The following is a 14,359-nucleotide window of genomic DNA, read 5'->3' on the forward strand; positions in this document are numbered from 1 at the left end:
CATTTGATCCTCGAAAACTTGCTTTGGCGTCAACGGAGCCAAAGTGATATTCTTTCCTTGATACTTGAGCGTTTATCGATTGGTATACCCGTCATGGGTGACTCTTCGATCATATTGCCATGGTCTCCCAAGCAGCAAGTGTCCCGCGTGTGTGGGAACAACATCACATAGTACCTCGTCCTCGTATTTATCAATTGAAAAAGAAACAAGCACTTGTTTGGTTACCTTGATTTTGCCACCATCATTGAGCCATTGGAGTTTGTAGGGGCTCAGATGTTTGGTGGTGGTCAAGCCTAGTTTCTCCACCATTAAAGTACTTGCCACGTTGGTATAGCTTCCACCATCGATAATCAAGCTACAAACTTTCCCTTGAACTTGACATTGGGAATGGAAGATGTTCTCTCGTTGTTGCTCATTTTCAGGACTTTGAATACTAAGGCTTCTTTTGATGACGAAAAGCTTTCTTGCATGATCCATGATAATGACAAGAATAAGTTTTAAACCTCACCACAAACCTCACTAGTTGATACGAACCGCCTCGGGGAGAGTCGAGTCGTATGCTGAGTTGCCCGATCGTCTACGAGAAAGTATCGTTCAATTCACTTTTGAAATGAAGTTGATGGAAAATAGGACGGAAGCTATGTATAATGGTTCTATGATGGTTTATGGATAAGAATAATATGTATAGGTTTGGCTAAATTGGAAGGGAAAGTGAAAGAAGTAAATAGATGATGGTTATGGAAGAAAAGGGTTCTTAAAAGCAAGCACGAACCAATATTAGAAAATATCGACCCAAATGCTTATAGGCTTTCAAGGTGGAGGATGAAAGTGATAAACCTCGACCCGCTACTTAGCAAAGTAGGAACCTCGGTATATGGGTGAACGCCACACTATTTGATAGTGATAAGTTCGGGATAGTGAAGAACACGGTTGATGCCACTAGGCTTCCTAGATAAGCCAACGAAGTCCTCAACGAAATATGAGAGAAAGAAATCTCACAAATTCCATGAAAGTTTAACAGAGTTTCATTAAGTGAAAAGTCTAACCTCTTACAAATGAAATAACATATATTTATAGCCTAAATAAAAGTAGCTGAATGGACAAGCTTAGAAGCTAAGAAATTCGGCCATAAACACCTAGATAATTGTAGAAGAAAAATCATGAATATCCATGAATGTGCAGCCCTTTAATGTTCCATCATCCACCTTGGCCGAATGAAGCTTTAATGCACCTTGAATACTTGAATGGTTAGCTTGAAAATGCATGGATCATGCATGAAACGTCCCAATGTATGTTCCTCCATAAATTCGGTCCATGAACCACAAAAAACATGAACATTAAATAGCCCCTACTTGCATGAACGTCTCCAATACATGTACTCCCTTAAATGCCATCCATTGAACCTCAATTCTACATGCACCTCTTCATACATTACACCAAGCCCTACATGAACTTGCATTAATTTCCTTCCATGCATGCATGTGCGCCATCCAAAGGGATTGGATCTTCTTGATACATTCATGCATGAATCTTCATCATTCATGTAACCAAATGTGCATTTGAACCCAAACATTCATGTATTTTGTGCATTCATGTATTTGACAAATTCATGAACTTGTAAACACCTTGAATCTAGTCATACATGCACCTAATTAAATGTTGTTCATCATGCATGTTGGATGTCCAAAAGAGATGTTTCTTCAAGCATTCATTGCGCGGTCCATGAGCATTGTACCTACAAGAAATAAAACAATTCATAAGACATCATGTGAACACACATAAATTCAGCACAATGTGAACACATTTAAGTTATGTGATATCTATGACATATTAATAACAAATATTAATATAAGACAAGTTTAATGCTTAAATAAATATGTGCAAATTTTATTTAATGCATTAAAGACAAAATTGAGTTAAACTAAAATGAGCTAGGCTTTAGCTCGTGAGCTAAAGTTGAGCTGAGATTAAACTCTTAAGGCGAAACTGAGCTAAAGTTTAGCTCGTGAGCTGAATATGAGCTAGGGGTGAGCTCAGTTTAGCTCAGGCAAGTTGGATTGACTCGAATAACTAGATTTGAGCTGGACGGAGTTCGTGGAGCTGGAAACGAGCTTGGATTAGCTTGCCAACATGTCAATGCTCAGCTTGACAGACTTGTTCGATGAAGTTCGCGGGGCGTGCTCGTATCACTAGTTCTCTTGGAAAAGAAATAATAGTTCCACTTGTGTTTTCACTCGTTTAGGTTTTTCAACACTCGAATGCACTCACACTCTCTAGCCTTTTACCACTCGTACTTACTCTCGTTGATACGAGCTCGTTTCGGATGTAAAGACGAGTCGTAATCTTTCCCGATCGAAATTAGGTAGTGTCGGAATTGAATCAAATTCAAGTCTTGGTGTTTGAAGTTGGATGGCTTTAGGAACAAAGGAGTTTGATGGGTTGTTGTTTGCTGGGTAATTCGATGAAACAAGATCGAACCCTTATTATCAAATAAGGACCCGGGCTTAAGGTTTCAAAGAAAGAAATGGAAATAGGATAAAAACCGAGACCCTCTATTTAGCAAAATAGGAACCTACGGTATGAAGAACGCCACACCAATGGGTGATAAGTTCGAACAAAGTCAGATTGACGCCACTCGTTGAAGATAAGTCAATTTGAGCTTTGGAGAATAAAGAGAGTGAATTTCTCACTAAAATTATATTTCATTCAGAAATTTGGCAAAAAGTCCTTTTACAAGAAATTCAAGAACTATTTATAGCTTAAGTGACTAGTAGCCGAATAGTCAAGTTCAATACTTAAAAACTAAGTAAACATTGAACTAATTTTGAGCTAAGATCCATGAATGGTCTTGAATCAATGTTTGGCTGAATATAGACCAAGGAAGAGCTTCAACGAACTTGGAAAATTGGCAGCAGCTACATTCGGCCAATGGAGTTTAATAAGGTCAATAATGAAGCAACTCTTGCTGAAAAATTACCATCATTAATTAGCAACTTGAACAGTCATTTGGAAGTGTGAATGGACGGTTTTGAATGACCATAAGGTGTGAACATCATGAACCGAATAGCCACAATGTACCCAGCAATGTGAAGGAAATAAATGGCAGCTTTGGAGAATGGAAAATCATCTCTTTTGGCCGAATGGTCACTTAGAGAACTTCAACAATCAGCACACCATCTTTAATATAGTCCATGCATGTATCATTTGGTGCATTGAACCCAACATGCATGCATCTTCACATCCATTGAATCTTCATGCATGAATCTGCCCAATGAATCTTCAAATTCGGCTGTACCTAAAAACACACATGAACTTAATTAATTTTAATCAAATTAAGCTGAACTAAGTAAATACATAATGTGAACATCCTAATTTAACATTGAAACAACTTAAATATTAATAAAGCATGACACAAATTCGGTTGAACAGATTTAAGACATGTAATAATTTAGACAAACTAAATGAAATCAAGACATCTTTAATGTAACTAAATTAAGACATATTAAACACTTATATTAAATAAAAACATATTAATAAGCTGTAATAAGACTTAATTAAATGCTTATTTAAATGGTTTAAAATCCAGCAGCAATTTAATTAGCTAGAACGAATTTCAACTTCAAAGAAGTTGAAAATATTCAGCTCGTCTTTAAGCTCTTTGCTTTCATTTTCCTCAATCCGTTCCACCAATGCTAAAATAGCAACTTTAAATCGTTTAGCTCTAGCTCGCGTTATTGGACCAATGGGCAGCTTAATAGCTTCTTGTTCGTTCTCCATTTGGTTCGTAGGCAAGCTCACATCATTCCCCTCCTCTTCAGAACGATTTGTCCTCAAATCGGAATCTGCATCAAACGGAGACAAATCAGAAACGTTAAAAGTCGCGCTAACATTATATTCACCAGGCAAGTCCAATTTATAAGAATTGTCATTAATTCGTTCAAGGACTTGAAACGGTCCATCCCCTCTCGGAAGTAGTTTAGATCGTCGTTGCATAGGAAATCTTTCCTTGCGCATATGCAACCACACCCAATCTCCCGGCTCGAACACAACTCGTTTACGACCTTTGTTAGCATGTTGTTCATAGTTCTTGGTCCTTGCCTCAATGTTTTCTCGAACTCGTTGGTGCAATTGCTTGACGAAATCAGCTTACGCTTTCCATCTACATGCACAAATTGGTTAGAAGGCAATGGCATTAAATCAAATGGTGTTAACGGATTGAAACCATAAACGATTTCAAAAGGAGAAAATTTGGTAGCTGAGTGAATAGCTCGATTATACGCAAACTCCACATGTGGTAAACATTCTTCCCAAGCCTTCAAATTTTTCCGGATGATAGCTCGAAGCAATGTAGACAAAATCCGATTGACCACTTCGGTTTGGCCGTCCGTTTGCGGATGGCAAGTGGTTGAAAATAGCAACTTCGTTCCAAGGCGCCCCCATAGTGTCCTCCAAAAATGGCTAAGAAACTTCGCGTCTCGGTCGGACACAATCGTTCTAGGCATGCCATGCAACCTGACCACTTCTTTGAAAAATAAATTGCAATATTCACGGCATCATCAGTTTTATGACATGCTATAAAATGAGCCATTTTTGAGAACCTATCTACAACCACAAATATTGAATCTCGGCCATTTTTACTCCTCGGTAAACCTAGCACGAAATCCATTGAGATATCAGACCAAGGGGTTTCGGGAATAGGCAATGGCTTATACAAACCATGGGGCTTAATTCGTGACTTAGCCCGTTTGCATGCAATGCATCGATTACAAAACCGTTCGACATCTCGTCGCATCTTAGGCCAAAAGAAATGTTCGTTGAGCATGGCTAACGTCTTTGCAACTCCGAAGTGCCCCATTAATCCTCCACTATGAGATTCTTCGATCAACACTTCTCGTACGGAACCTTGGGGTATACAAAGCTTTCCTTCTCGGAACAAGTACCCATCATGTCGATAGTACTTCTCGTAAGCTCCCTTTGCGCATAACCTAAAGAATTCACTAAAGTCAGCATCGTTGACATATAAATCTTTAAGAAATACAAACCCCATTAACTTAGCATCCAAAATATTTAACAACACATACCTTCGAGATAGTGCATCAGCCACTACGTTTTCCTTACCTTTTTTATATTTAATAACATATGGAAAAGATTCGAGAAATTCTACCCACTTAGCATGCCGCTTATTCAACTTGTGTTGACCCTTTAAGTACTTCAAGGATTCGTGATCAGTATGTATGACGAATTCTTTGGGCCAAAGATAGTGTTGCCACGTCTCTAAGGCTCGAATCAACGAATAGAGCTCCTTGTCATAAGTCGGATAGTTTAAGACGGCACCATTGAGTTTCTCGCTAAAATAGGCAATAGGCCGTCCATCTTGCATCAACACGGCTCCAATACCTAAACCTGAGGCATCACATTCTAACTCGAAAGTTTTATCAAAATTAGGCAAAGCTAATAACGGTGCATGAGTTAGACAATCTTTAATTTTCAAAAAGGATTTTTCTTGTTCCTCTCCCCAAACGAAGTTGGAATTCTTACGAATAACTCCAGTCAAGGGTGCGGCTAAGGTGCTGAAGTTTGGCACGAATCGACGGTAAAAACTTGCTAATCCATGGAAACTTCGGACTTGGGAGACATTCGTCGGACGGGACCATTCTTGGATCGCCTTGACCTTCTCTTGATCGACTTCAAGGCCCTCCGAACTAACAACGAAACCTAAAAACCCAACCTTGTTAGTGCAAAATTCACATTTCTTTAAATTAGCTTACAAAGTTTCTTTCCTCAATACTTCCAAAACAGCCTTCAAATGTAAAACATGATCATCTAAATTTTTACTATAAACTAATATATCATCGAAGTATACGACGCAAAATCTACCAATAAAAGGTCTTAGAACGTGATTCATAAGCCTCATGAACGTGCTTGGGGCGTTCGTTAAGCCAAATGGCATAACGAGCCATTCGTAAAGCCCATGCTTCATTTTAAACGCAGTCTTCCATTCATCACCCTCACGCATCCGTATTTGGTGATAACCACTCTTAAGATCAATTTTTGAAAACAGACTTGCGCCACTTAGCTCGTCAAGCATATCATCCAATCGTGGTATAGGATGACGATACTTGATAGTTATCTTGTTTATAGCACGGCAGTCCACGCACATCCTCCACGTTCCATCCTTTTTCGGGACAAGCAAAACAGGCACGGCGCATGGACTAAGGCTTTCGCGCACATAGCCCTTTTCAAGGAGTTCATTTACTTGCTTTTGTAATTCTTTCGTCTCTTCGGGATTGCTCCGGTAAGCAGGTCGGTTTGGAATCGCGGCTCCCGGCACAAGATCTATTTGGTGTTCGATTCCACGAATAGGTGGTAACCCACTCGGGATTTCTTCCGGGAATACGTCTCGAAATTCCTGCAACACAGACAAAATAGAAGAGGGCAACTTATCATCAAATTCGTTAGTGCCAAGCAAGCTCTCCTTGTACAAAAGAACCAATAATGGTTGTTTCAATAACATCGATTTTCGAACTTCTCTCTCTTTTACCAACAAATTCTTTTTTTCATTTTCATCACTCGTTTCTTTTTCTTTTGAATCACTCTCTCTTTTTTTATCACTCATCTTTTTGTTTTTCTTCTTTTCTTCACTCTTTTCTTTATTCTTTTCATTTTTTGCTCTCTCTCGATTTCTTTTGATTTTTCAATCGAACTCCTCATTTTGAGTTGATCTTCATACACTTGTTTCGGTGATAATGGAGCTAACGTCACCATTCGTCCCATGTGTTTGAAAGAGTATCGGTTTGTATATCCGTCATGAATCGCTCGCTTGTCGAATTGCCAAGGCCGCCCCAAAAGAAGATGCCCCGCATGCATTGGTACGACGTCACACATAACTTCATCTTGATACTTCCCAATTGTAAACGAAATCAACACTTGCTTCGTTACCTTCAATTCTCCACCATCGTTAAGCCATTGGAGTTTATACGGATGGGGATGTTTAATGGTGGCCAATCCGAGTTTCTCCACCATCATTGAACTTGCCACATTTGTACAACTTCCCCCATCAATTATAACGCAACAAATCTTACCTTGCACTTGACATCGCGTATGAAAAATGTTTTCGCGTTGTTGATCGTTTTCGGCACCTTGCAAAGTAAGGCTTCTCTTCACCACCAATATTTCTCCATTTTCGGCTTGTTCAACATCTTCTTCATCTTCGGTTTGTTCAATGGCCTCCTTCTCTTGTTCACTTTCAGATTCAATCTCGCCATCGTCTCGAACAAACATCACATTCCGATTTGGACATTGGCTCGCGATGTGGCCCCTTCCAAGGCATTTGAAACATTTTATGTCTCGAGATCGACTTGGTTGGGCTTCCATCTTTCCTTTACTCGTTTCGGCAATCGGTTTGTTGAACTTGGTGGCACCACTTACTTCTTTGTTTCGGCTTGGTATGTCACGTTTGTTGGTCCCTTGCCCCCACCTAGGCATAGAAGAAGTGTTAGAGAAAGTTCGTGACGTACCTTTTCTTTTTAGTTGTTTTTCGACCTTTATGGCCATATGGACCATATCAATAACCTCAACATAGTGGTGTAGTTCGACGATATTTGCGATATCTCGGTTAAGGCCGGCGAGAAATCGAGCCATGGTGGCTTCTCGATCTTCCTCCACATCGGCGCGGATCATGGCCACTTCCATTTCTTTGTAATAATCCTCCACGCTTCGTTGGCCTTGAGTTAAGCTTTGGAGCTTTTGATACAACTCCCGGTGATAGTAAGCAGGAATAAAACGCTTTCTCATTATTGCTTTCATTTCCGCCCATGTAGACACGGGACGTTCTCCATTGCGTCTTCGGCTCAACGTGAGTTGATCCCACCATATTATGGCATAGTCGGAGAATTCTATAGCAGCTAACTTCACCTTTTTGCTTTCCGAGTAATTGTGGCACTCGAAAACTAATTCCACCTTCTTCTCCCATTCAAGATAGGCCTCGGGATCCGATCTTCCTTGAAAAGAAGGAATCGCCATTTTAATATTCTTTAAATCATCATCGGGCCTCTCTCGATCTCTTTGTTCTCGTGCTCTATGACCTCGTCTCCTTGCACTTTGTCGTGAACCTCGATCACTTTCATCGTCACTTTGTTCATATAGATCATTTGCATGTTGCCATGGACGTTCTCGCTCTCTTCTCGGAATAGGAGGGGTGTTCGCACGTTGGCTTTGTTCCTCCATTTGTTCCATTCGTTCATTGAGAGAATCGAATTGAGGTTGGAACAGACGAGAGATTTCTCGTACGATTGCTTGGACTTGGAGATCGGGCACTCTACCTCCGGGAACGTTTCTCCTCGGTTGAAGGTTTACTCCTCCACCAGCAGCATTCGAAGCTCCTCCACTTGTTGCTCGACGATCCGGACTCCTAGACATGTTTAAAATAAGAACAAAATATTTCCTCACCACAAAAACCTCACAAATTCGCTCACAAGAAAAAAATTCACTCCTCTCGTGTTTCACTCTATTTTCGGCTTTTATCTTGATGTACTCTCTTGCCTTTTACCTCTCAAATCCAACTCTCGATATTCTAAAAAGCTACCTTAGACTTATCCCACTTGTGGGTCGGCTTCAAAGGCTAAACAAAGGAAAATCGTATGGTTTAGGGTAGGCTCGAAAGAAAGAAAGGTTTAAAGATGTGGCGTATAAAATGAATTCACGAATTGAATTTTTTTTTAATAGTGTGAAATTTCACTCAAAGGGGTATAAAAGGGTGTATAATATGATTTCGGAAAAATTTTTGTTGAAGTGTTTCCAGACTCTTTTTTTTTTTACGGATATTTCACGTTCTTTTCGTACGCACCTAGACCGTATGCAATTTTTTTTTGCAATTTTTTTCCTTCTTTTTTTTCGAATTTTTTTTTTCGAAACTTTTTTTTAACTTTTTTTTTGAAGCTACGATTTACGTACCTAATCTAGCTAGCTCTGATACCAACTGATACGAGCTCGTTTCAGATGTAAAGACGAGTCGTAATCTTTCCCGATCGAAATTAGGTAGTGTCGGAATTGAATCAAATTCAAGTCTTGGTGTTTGAAGTTGGATGGCTTTAGGAACAAAGGAGTTTGATGGGTTGTTGTTTGCTGGGTAATTCGATGAAACAAGATCGAACCCTTATTATCAAATAAGGACCCGGGCTTAAGGTTTCAAAGAAAGAAATGGAAATAGGATAAAAACCGAGACCCTCTATTTAGCAAAATAGGAACCTACGGTATGAAGAACGCCACACCAATGGGTGATAAGTTCGAACAAAGTCAGATTGACGCCACTCGTTGAAGATAAGTCAATTTGAGCTTTGGAGAATAAAGAGAGTGAATTTCTCACTAATATTTCATTCAGAAATTTGGCAAAAAGTCCTTTTACAAGAAATTCAAGAACTATTTATAGCTTAAGTGACTAGTAGCCGAATAGTCAAGTTCAATACTTAAAAACTAAGTAAACATTGAACTAATTTTGAGCTAAGATCCATGAATGGTCTTGAATCAATGTTCGGCTGAATATAGACCAAGGAAGAGCTTCAACGAACTTGGAAAATTGGCAGCAGCTACATTCGGCCAATGGAGTTTAATAAGGTCAACAATGAAGCAACTCTTGCTGAAAAATTACCATCATTAATTAGCAACTTGAACAGTCATTTGGAAGTGTGAATGGACGGTTTTGAATGACCATAAGGTGTGAACATCATGAACCGAATAGCCACAATGTACCCAGCAATGTGAAGGAAATAAATGGCAGCTTTGGAGAATGGAAAATCATCTCTTTTGGCCGAATGGTCACTTAGAGAACTTCAACAATCAGCACACCATCTTTAATATAGTCCATGCATGTATCATTTGGTGCATTGAACCCAACATGCATGCATCTTCACATCCATTGAATCTTCATGCATGAATCTGCCCAATGAATCTTCAAATTCGGCTGTACCTAAAAACACACATGAACTTAATTAATTTTAATCAAATTAAGCTGAACTAAGTAAATACATAATGTGAACATCCTAATTTAACATTGAAACAACTTAAATATTAATAAAGCATGACACAAATTCGGTTGAACAGATTTAAGACATGTAATAATTTAGACAAACTAAATGAAATCAAGACATCTTTAATGTAACTAAATTAAGACATATTAAACACTTATATTAAATAAAAACATATTAATAAGCTGTAATAAGACTTAATTAAATGCTTATTTAAATGGTTTAAAATCCAGCAGCAATTTAATTAGCTAGAACGAATTTCAACTTCAAAGAAGTTGAAAATATTCAGCTCGTCTTTAAGCTCTTTGCTTTCATTTTCCTCAATCCGTTCCACCAATGCTAAAATAGCAACTTTAAATCGTTTAGCTCTAGCTCGCGTTATTGGACCAATGGGCAGCTTAATAGCTTCTTGTTCGTTCTCCATTTGGTTCGTAGGCAAGCTCACATCACTCGTAACCTCATATTTTGTTTCTTTGACTAGTCTTGGTGCTTTGGGGTCAGCTTCAAAAAGGGTTGCAAGGGTAGAATGTCACTGTGTAAGGTAGGCTAAAAGAAAAAAATTTCTTCGGTGTAGTGTGGCGTTTTGGAATGGGGGGTTACAAAGTTGATGAAACGAATATTTTGATGATTGGAACAATGGTATAAATAGCAGAGAAGAAATTGAGCACTTCACTTTTTTTATAATTTCGTATTTTTTTAAAACTTCAAAATAACACTATTACAATGGAGAAACTTCAAATACAACTTGATAATTTTTTTTAATTTGATTTTTTTCACAACGAACCTATTTTAATCTTGATACGAATGTAGGTGCCTCTTGTTTTACAAGCTCTGATACCAAATGATGTGATCTGGCTTGGGTGATGGAGTCGAATTCATGATGTGCCTGATAGTAGACGAGAAGAGTCACTTGCGATTTGGTCTCAGTTGTAGAAGATATGATACGAACCACCTCGGGGAGAGTCGAGTCGTATGCTGAGTTGCCCGATCGTCTACGAGAAAGTATCGTTCAATTCACTTTTGAAATGAAGTTGATGGAAAAAATAGGACGGAAGCTATGTATAATGGTTCTATGATGGTTTATGGATAAGAATAATATGAATATTTGGCTAAATTGGAAGGGAAAGTGAAAGAAGTGAATAGATGATGGATATAGAAGAAAAGGGTTCTTAAAAGCAAGCACGAACCAATATTAGAAAATATCGACCCAAAATGCTTATAGGCTTTCAAGGTGGAGGATGAAAGTGATAAACCTTGACCCGCTACTTAGCAAAGTAGGAACCTCGGTATATGGGTGAACGCCACACTATTTGATAGTGATAAGTTCGGGATAGTGAAGAATAGGGTTGACGCCACTAGGCTTCCTAGATAAGCCAACGAAGTCCTTAACAAAATATGAGAGAAAGAAATCTCACAAATTCCATAAAAGTTTAACAAAGTTTCATTAAGTGAAAAGTCTAACCTCTTACAAATGAAATAACATATATTTATAGCCTAAATAAAAGTAGGTGAATGGACAAGCTTAGAAGCTAAGAAATTCAGCCATAAACACCTAGATCATTCTAGAAGAAAATTCATGAATATCCATGAATGTGCAGCCCTTTAATGTTCCATCATCCCCCTTGGCTGAATGAAGCTTTAATGCACCTTGAATACTTGAATGGTTAGCTTGAAAATGCATGGATCATGCATGAAACGTCCCAATGTATGTTCTTCCATAAATTCGGTCCATGAACCACAAAAAACATGAACATTAAATAGCCCCTACTTGCATGAACGTCTCCAATACATGTACTCCCTTAAATGCCGTCCATTGAACCTCAATTCTACATGCACCTCTTCATACATTGCACCAAGCCCTACATGAACTTGCATTAATTTCATTTCATGCATGCATGTGTGCCGTCCAAAGGGATTGGATCTTCTAGATACATTCATGCATGAATCTTCATCATTCATGTAACCGAATGTGCATTTGAACCCAAGCATTCATGTATTTTGTGCATTCATGTATTTGGCAAATACATGAACTTGTAAACACCTTGAATCTGGTCATACATGCACCTAATTAAATGTTGTTCATTCATGCATGTGGGATGTCCAAAAGAGATGTTTCTTCAAGCATTCATTGCGCCGTCCATGAGCATTGTACCTACAAGAAATAAAACAATTCATAAGACATCATGTGAACACACATAAATTCAGCACAATGTGAACATATTTAAGTTATGTGATATCTATGACATATTAATAACAAATATTAATATAAGACAAGTTTAATGCTTAAATAAATATGTGCAAATTTTATTTAATGCATTAAAGACAAAACCAAGTTAAACTAAAATGAGCTACGCTTTAGCTCGTGGGCTAAAGTTGAGCTGAGATTAAACTCCTAAGCTGAAGCTGAGCTAAGGTTTAGCTCGTGAGCTGAATATGAGCTAGGAGTGAGCTCGGTTTAGCTCAGGCAAGTTGGATTGAGCTCGAATAAGCTGGATTTGAGCTGGACGGAGCTCGTGGAGCTGGAAACAAGCTTGGATCAGCTTGCCAACATGTCAATGCTCGGCTTGACAGGCTTGTTCGATGAAGTTCACGGGGCGTGCTCGTATCATCCTCCCCCTCTTTTAGGTGACTTATGCTCAAGTCGAGCTGTTTGTCCATGGGAGAACTTTGACTCGTGCATGGCTTTCCTCGATCAAATGGGATGGAAGATGTCACACAAACATGAAAAATTCTTACCACAGCCAGTAAAAAGAAACTCAAAGGAGTCAGATTCAAATGTGTTCGATAGTTCATAAAAAATTCATTCAATCAAACATATGCCAAAAATCTCAATTGGTCAAAGCGAGCATACGTAAATTTATCGAAGAGTTTCATTAGACCATCGTTGCAAACATGAAAACTAAGTTGGATCAAGGGATAATTGGTTGAAAATGATGGCAAGCACTTAAACACATTATTCCTCATCCAAAACCTTTTAATTTCTTTAATCGAATATAGCAACTCATTTGGTCCTTTGTCTTGCTCATGCAAGGTATGCCATGGCCAAAGGTATGCTAACTCTTTCTTTCATTTTTGAACAACATAAGGGTTGTCTCCAAATTCCAACATAATAATCACATCATTACAATGCCAAAAGGAAAAATCCATCACATCACAATATAAATAATTTCCAAACAACAAATCAATAGAAATTTCAACTTCAATCGAATTGAGCAAAGATATTTGAAAATTTTCAGATGACTTACCTTGACGAATACGAAGAGAAGACAATTGAGGATTGGGTTTACCTTTCTCGGTCAAAATGAATCTTCTCTCTTTGGATAGATAACGTAAGACAAACCTATTACTCCGATAAATTTGAATAGGTGGTGACGCACCATGACATGTCTTGCTCCTTGAGGGGTGGAATTCACAAAAATGAGAATGGTTAGTATTATCGAAAACTATGGACATAAATGGAAAAGGAAAGTTACCATGGAAATTTGATTCAATTCCAAAAACATAGCTTGGCCTTACCTTCTCGAAATGAAACGAAAATTTCAGATGTGGCCAAACAAGGTGATTAATAAATGAATCAAAATTGAAACCCAAATCATTGAATTTCACCTTCTTATCAAAAGTTTGAACATCAAGCAAACATATTTTAATTGCAAATGATGCAAAGTGCTTAATGTTTCCATAAAATGAATTCATGTAGCAAATACCAGGCTTGAACACACGAACTTGATCATTTGATTTAGTAGGCAACATGTTAAATAAGGAAAATATAATCAACTCATCGCATGATTCAAATTTCATTCGTTCAATTAGACTTGAAAAATTGGCACAACCAAGCATATTCATTTTATCACCAAAGAAACGATGCAACATGTTATCATGCAAGTAAATCAAAGGAAACTTAAACATGCAAATACTCGAACAATTTTGCATCGTAATTTCTACTCGAAAAGATAGATCAAAGCATTGAAATCTTGCACAAAATTTCAGAGATTTATCTTGAAGAACAAAGTCAAACAGATCAATTACTTCATGCAAAAATCTTTTTACGTATACATCGAGCAAAGAAGTTGTGTTCATGCAACCTTTCAGAAATTCAAATCCATCACAAATCATTTGAATAGGCACGTTTAAACAAAAAGATGAATTCAAAGAATTTTTATAATCAAACAAATCAAAACGTGAAAAACTGCTATCACACACATTCACAATTTGCACAGGATGAACCAATCCAACAGAATCAACAAAATTGTCGTTATAAAACATGTCATAAGACGGAATCTTCATGACATCTTTTGAAACAACATCGTTAACATTAGTATGTGAACAGTAATTAACCA

At 38.0% G+C, this 14,359-nt stretch overlaps 1 pseudogene; it reads right to left on the reverse strand.

The window, feature by feature from the left end:
- Nucleotides 1–3,909: 3,909 nt before the first annotated feature.
- LOC121230596 (uncharacterized) lies at nucleotides 3,910–7,926 on the reverse strand (annotated as a pseudogene).
- Between the last annotated feature and the right edge of the window lie 6,433 nt (nucleotides 7,927–14,359).

This window comes from Gossypium hirsutum, chromosome A06 (genome assembly GCF_007990345.1).
Source record: "Gossypium hirsutum isolate 1008001.06 chromosome A06, Gossypium_hirsutum_v2.1, whole genome shotgun sequence".
NCBI lineage: Eukaryota > Viridiplantae > Streptophyta > Magnoliopsida > Malvales > Malvaceae > Gossypium > Gossypium hirsutum.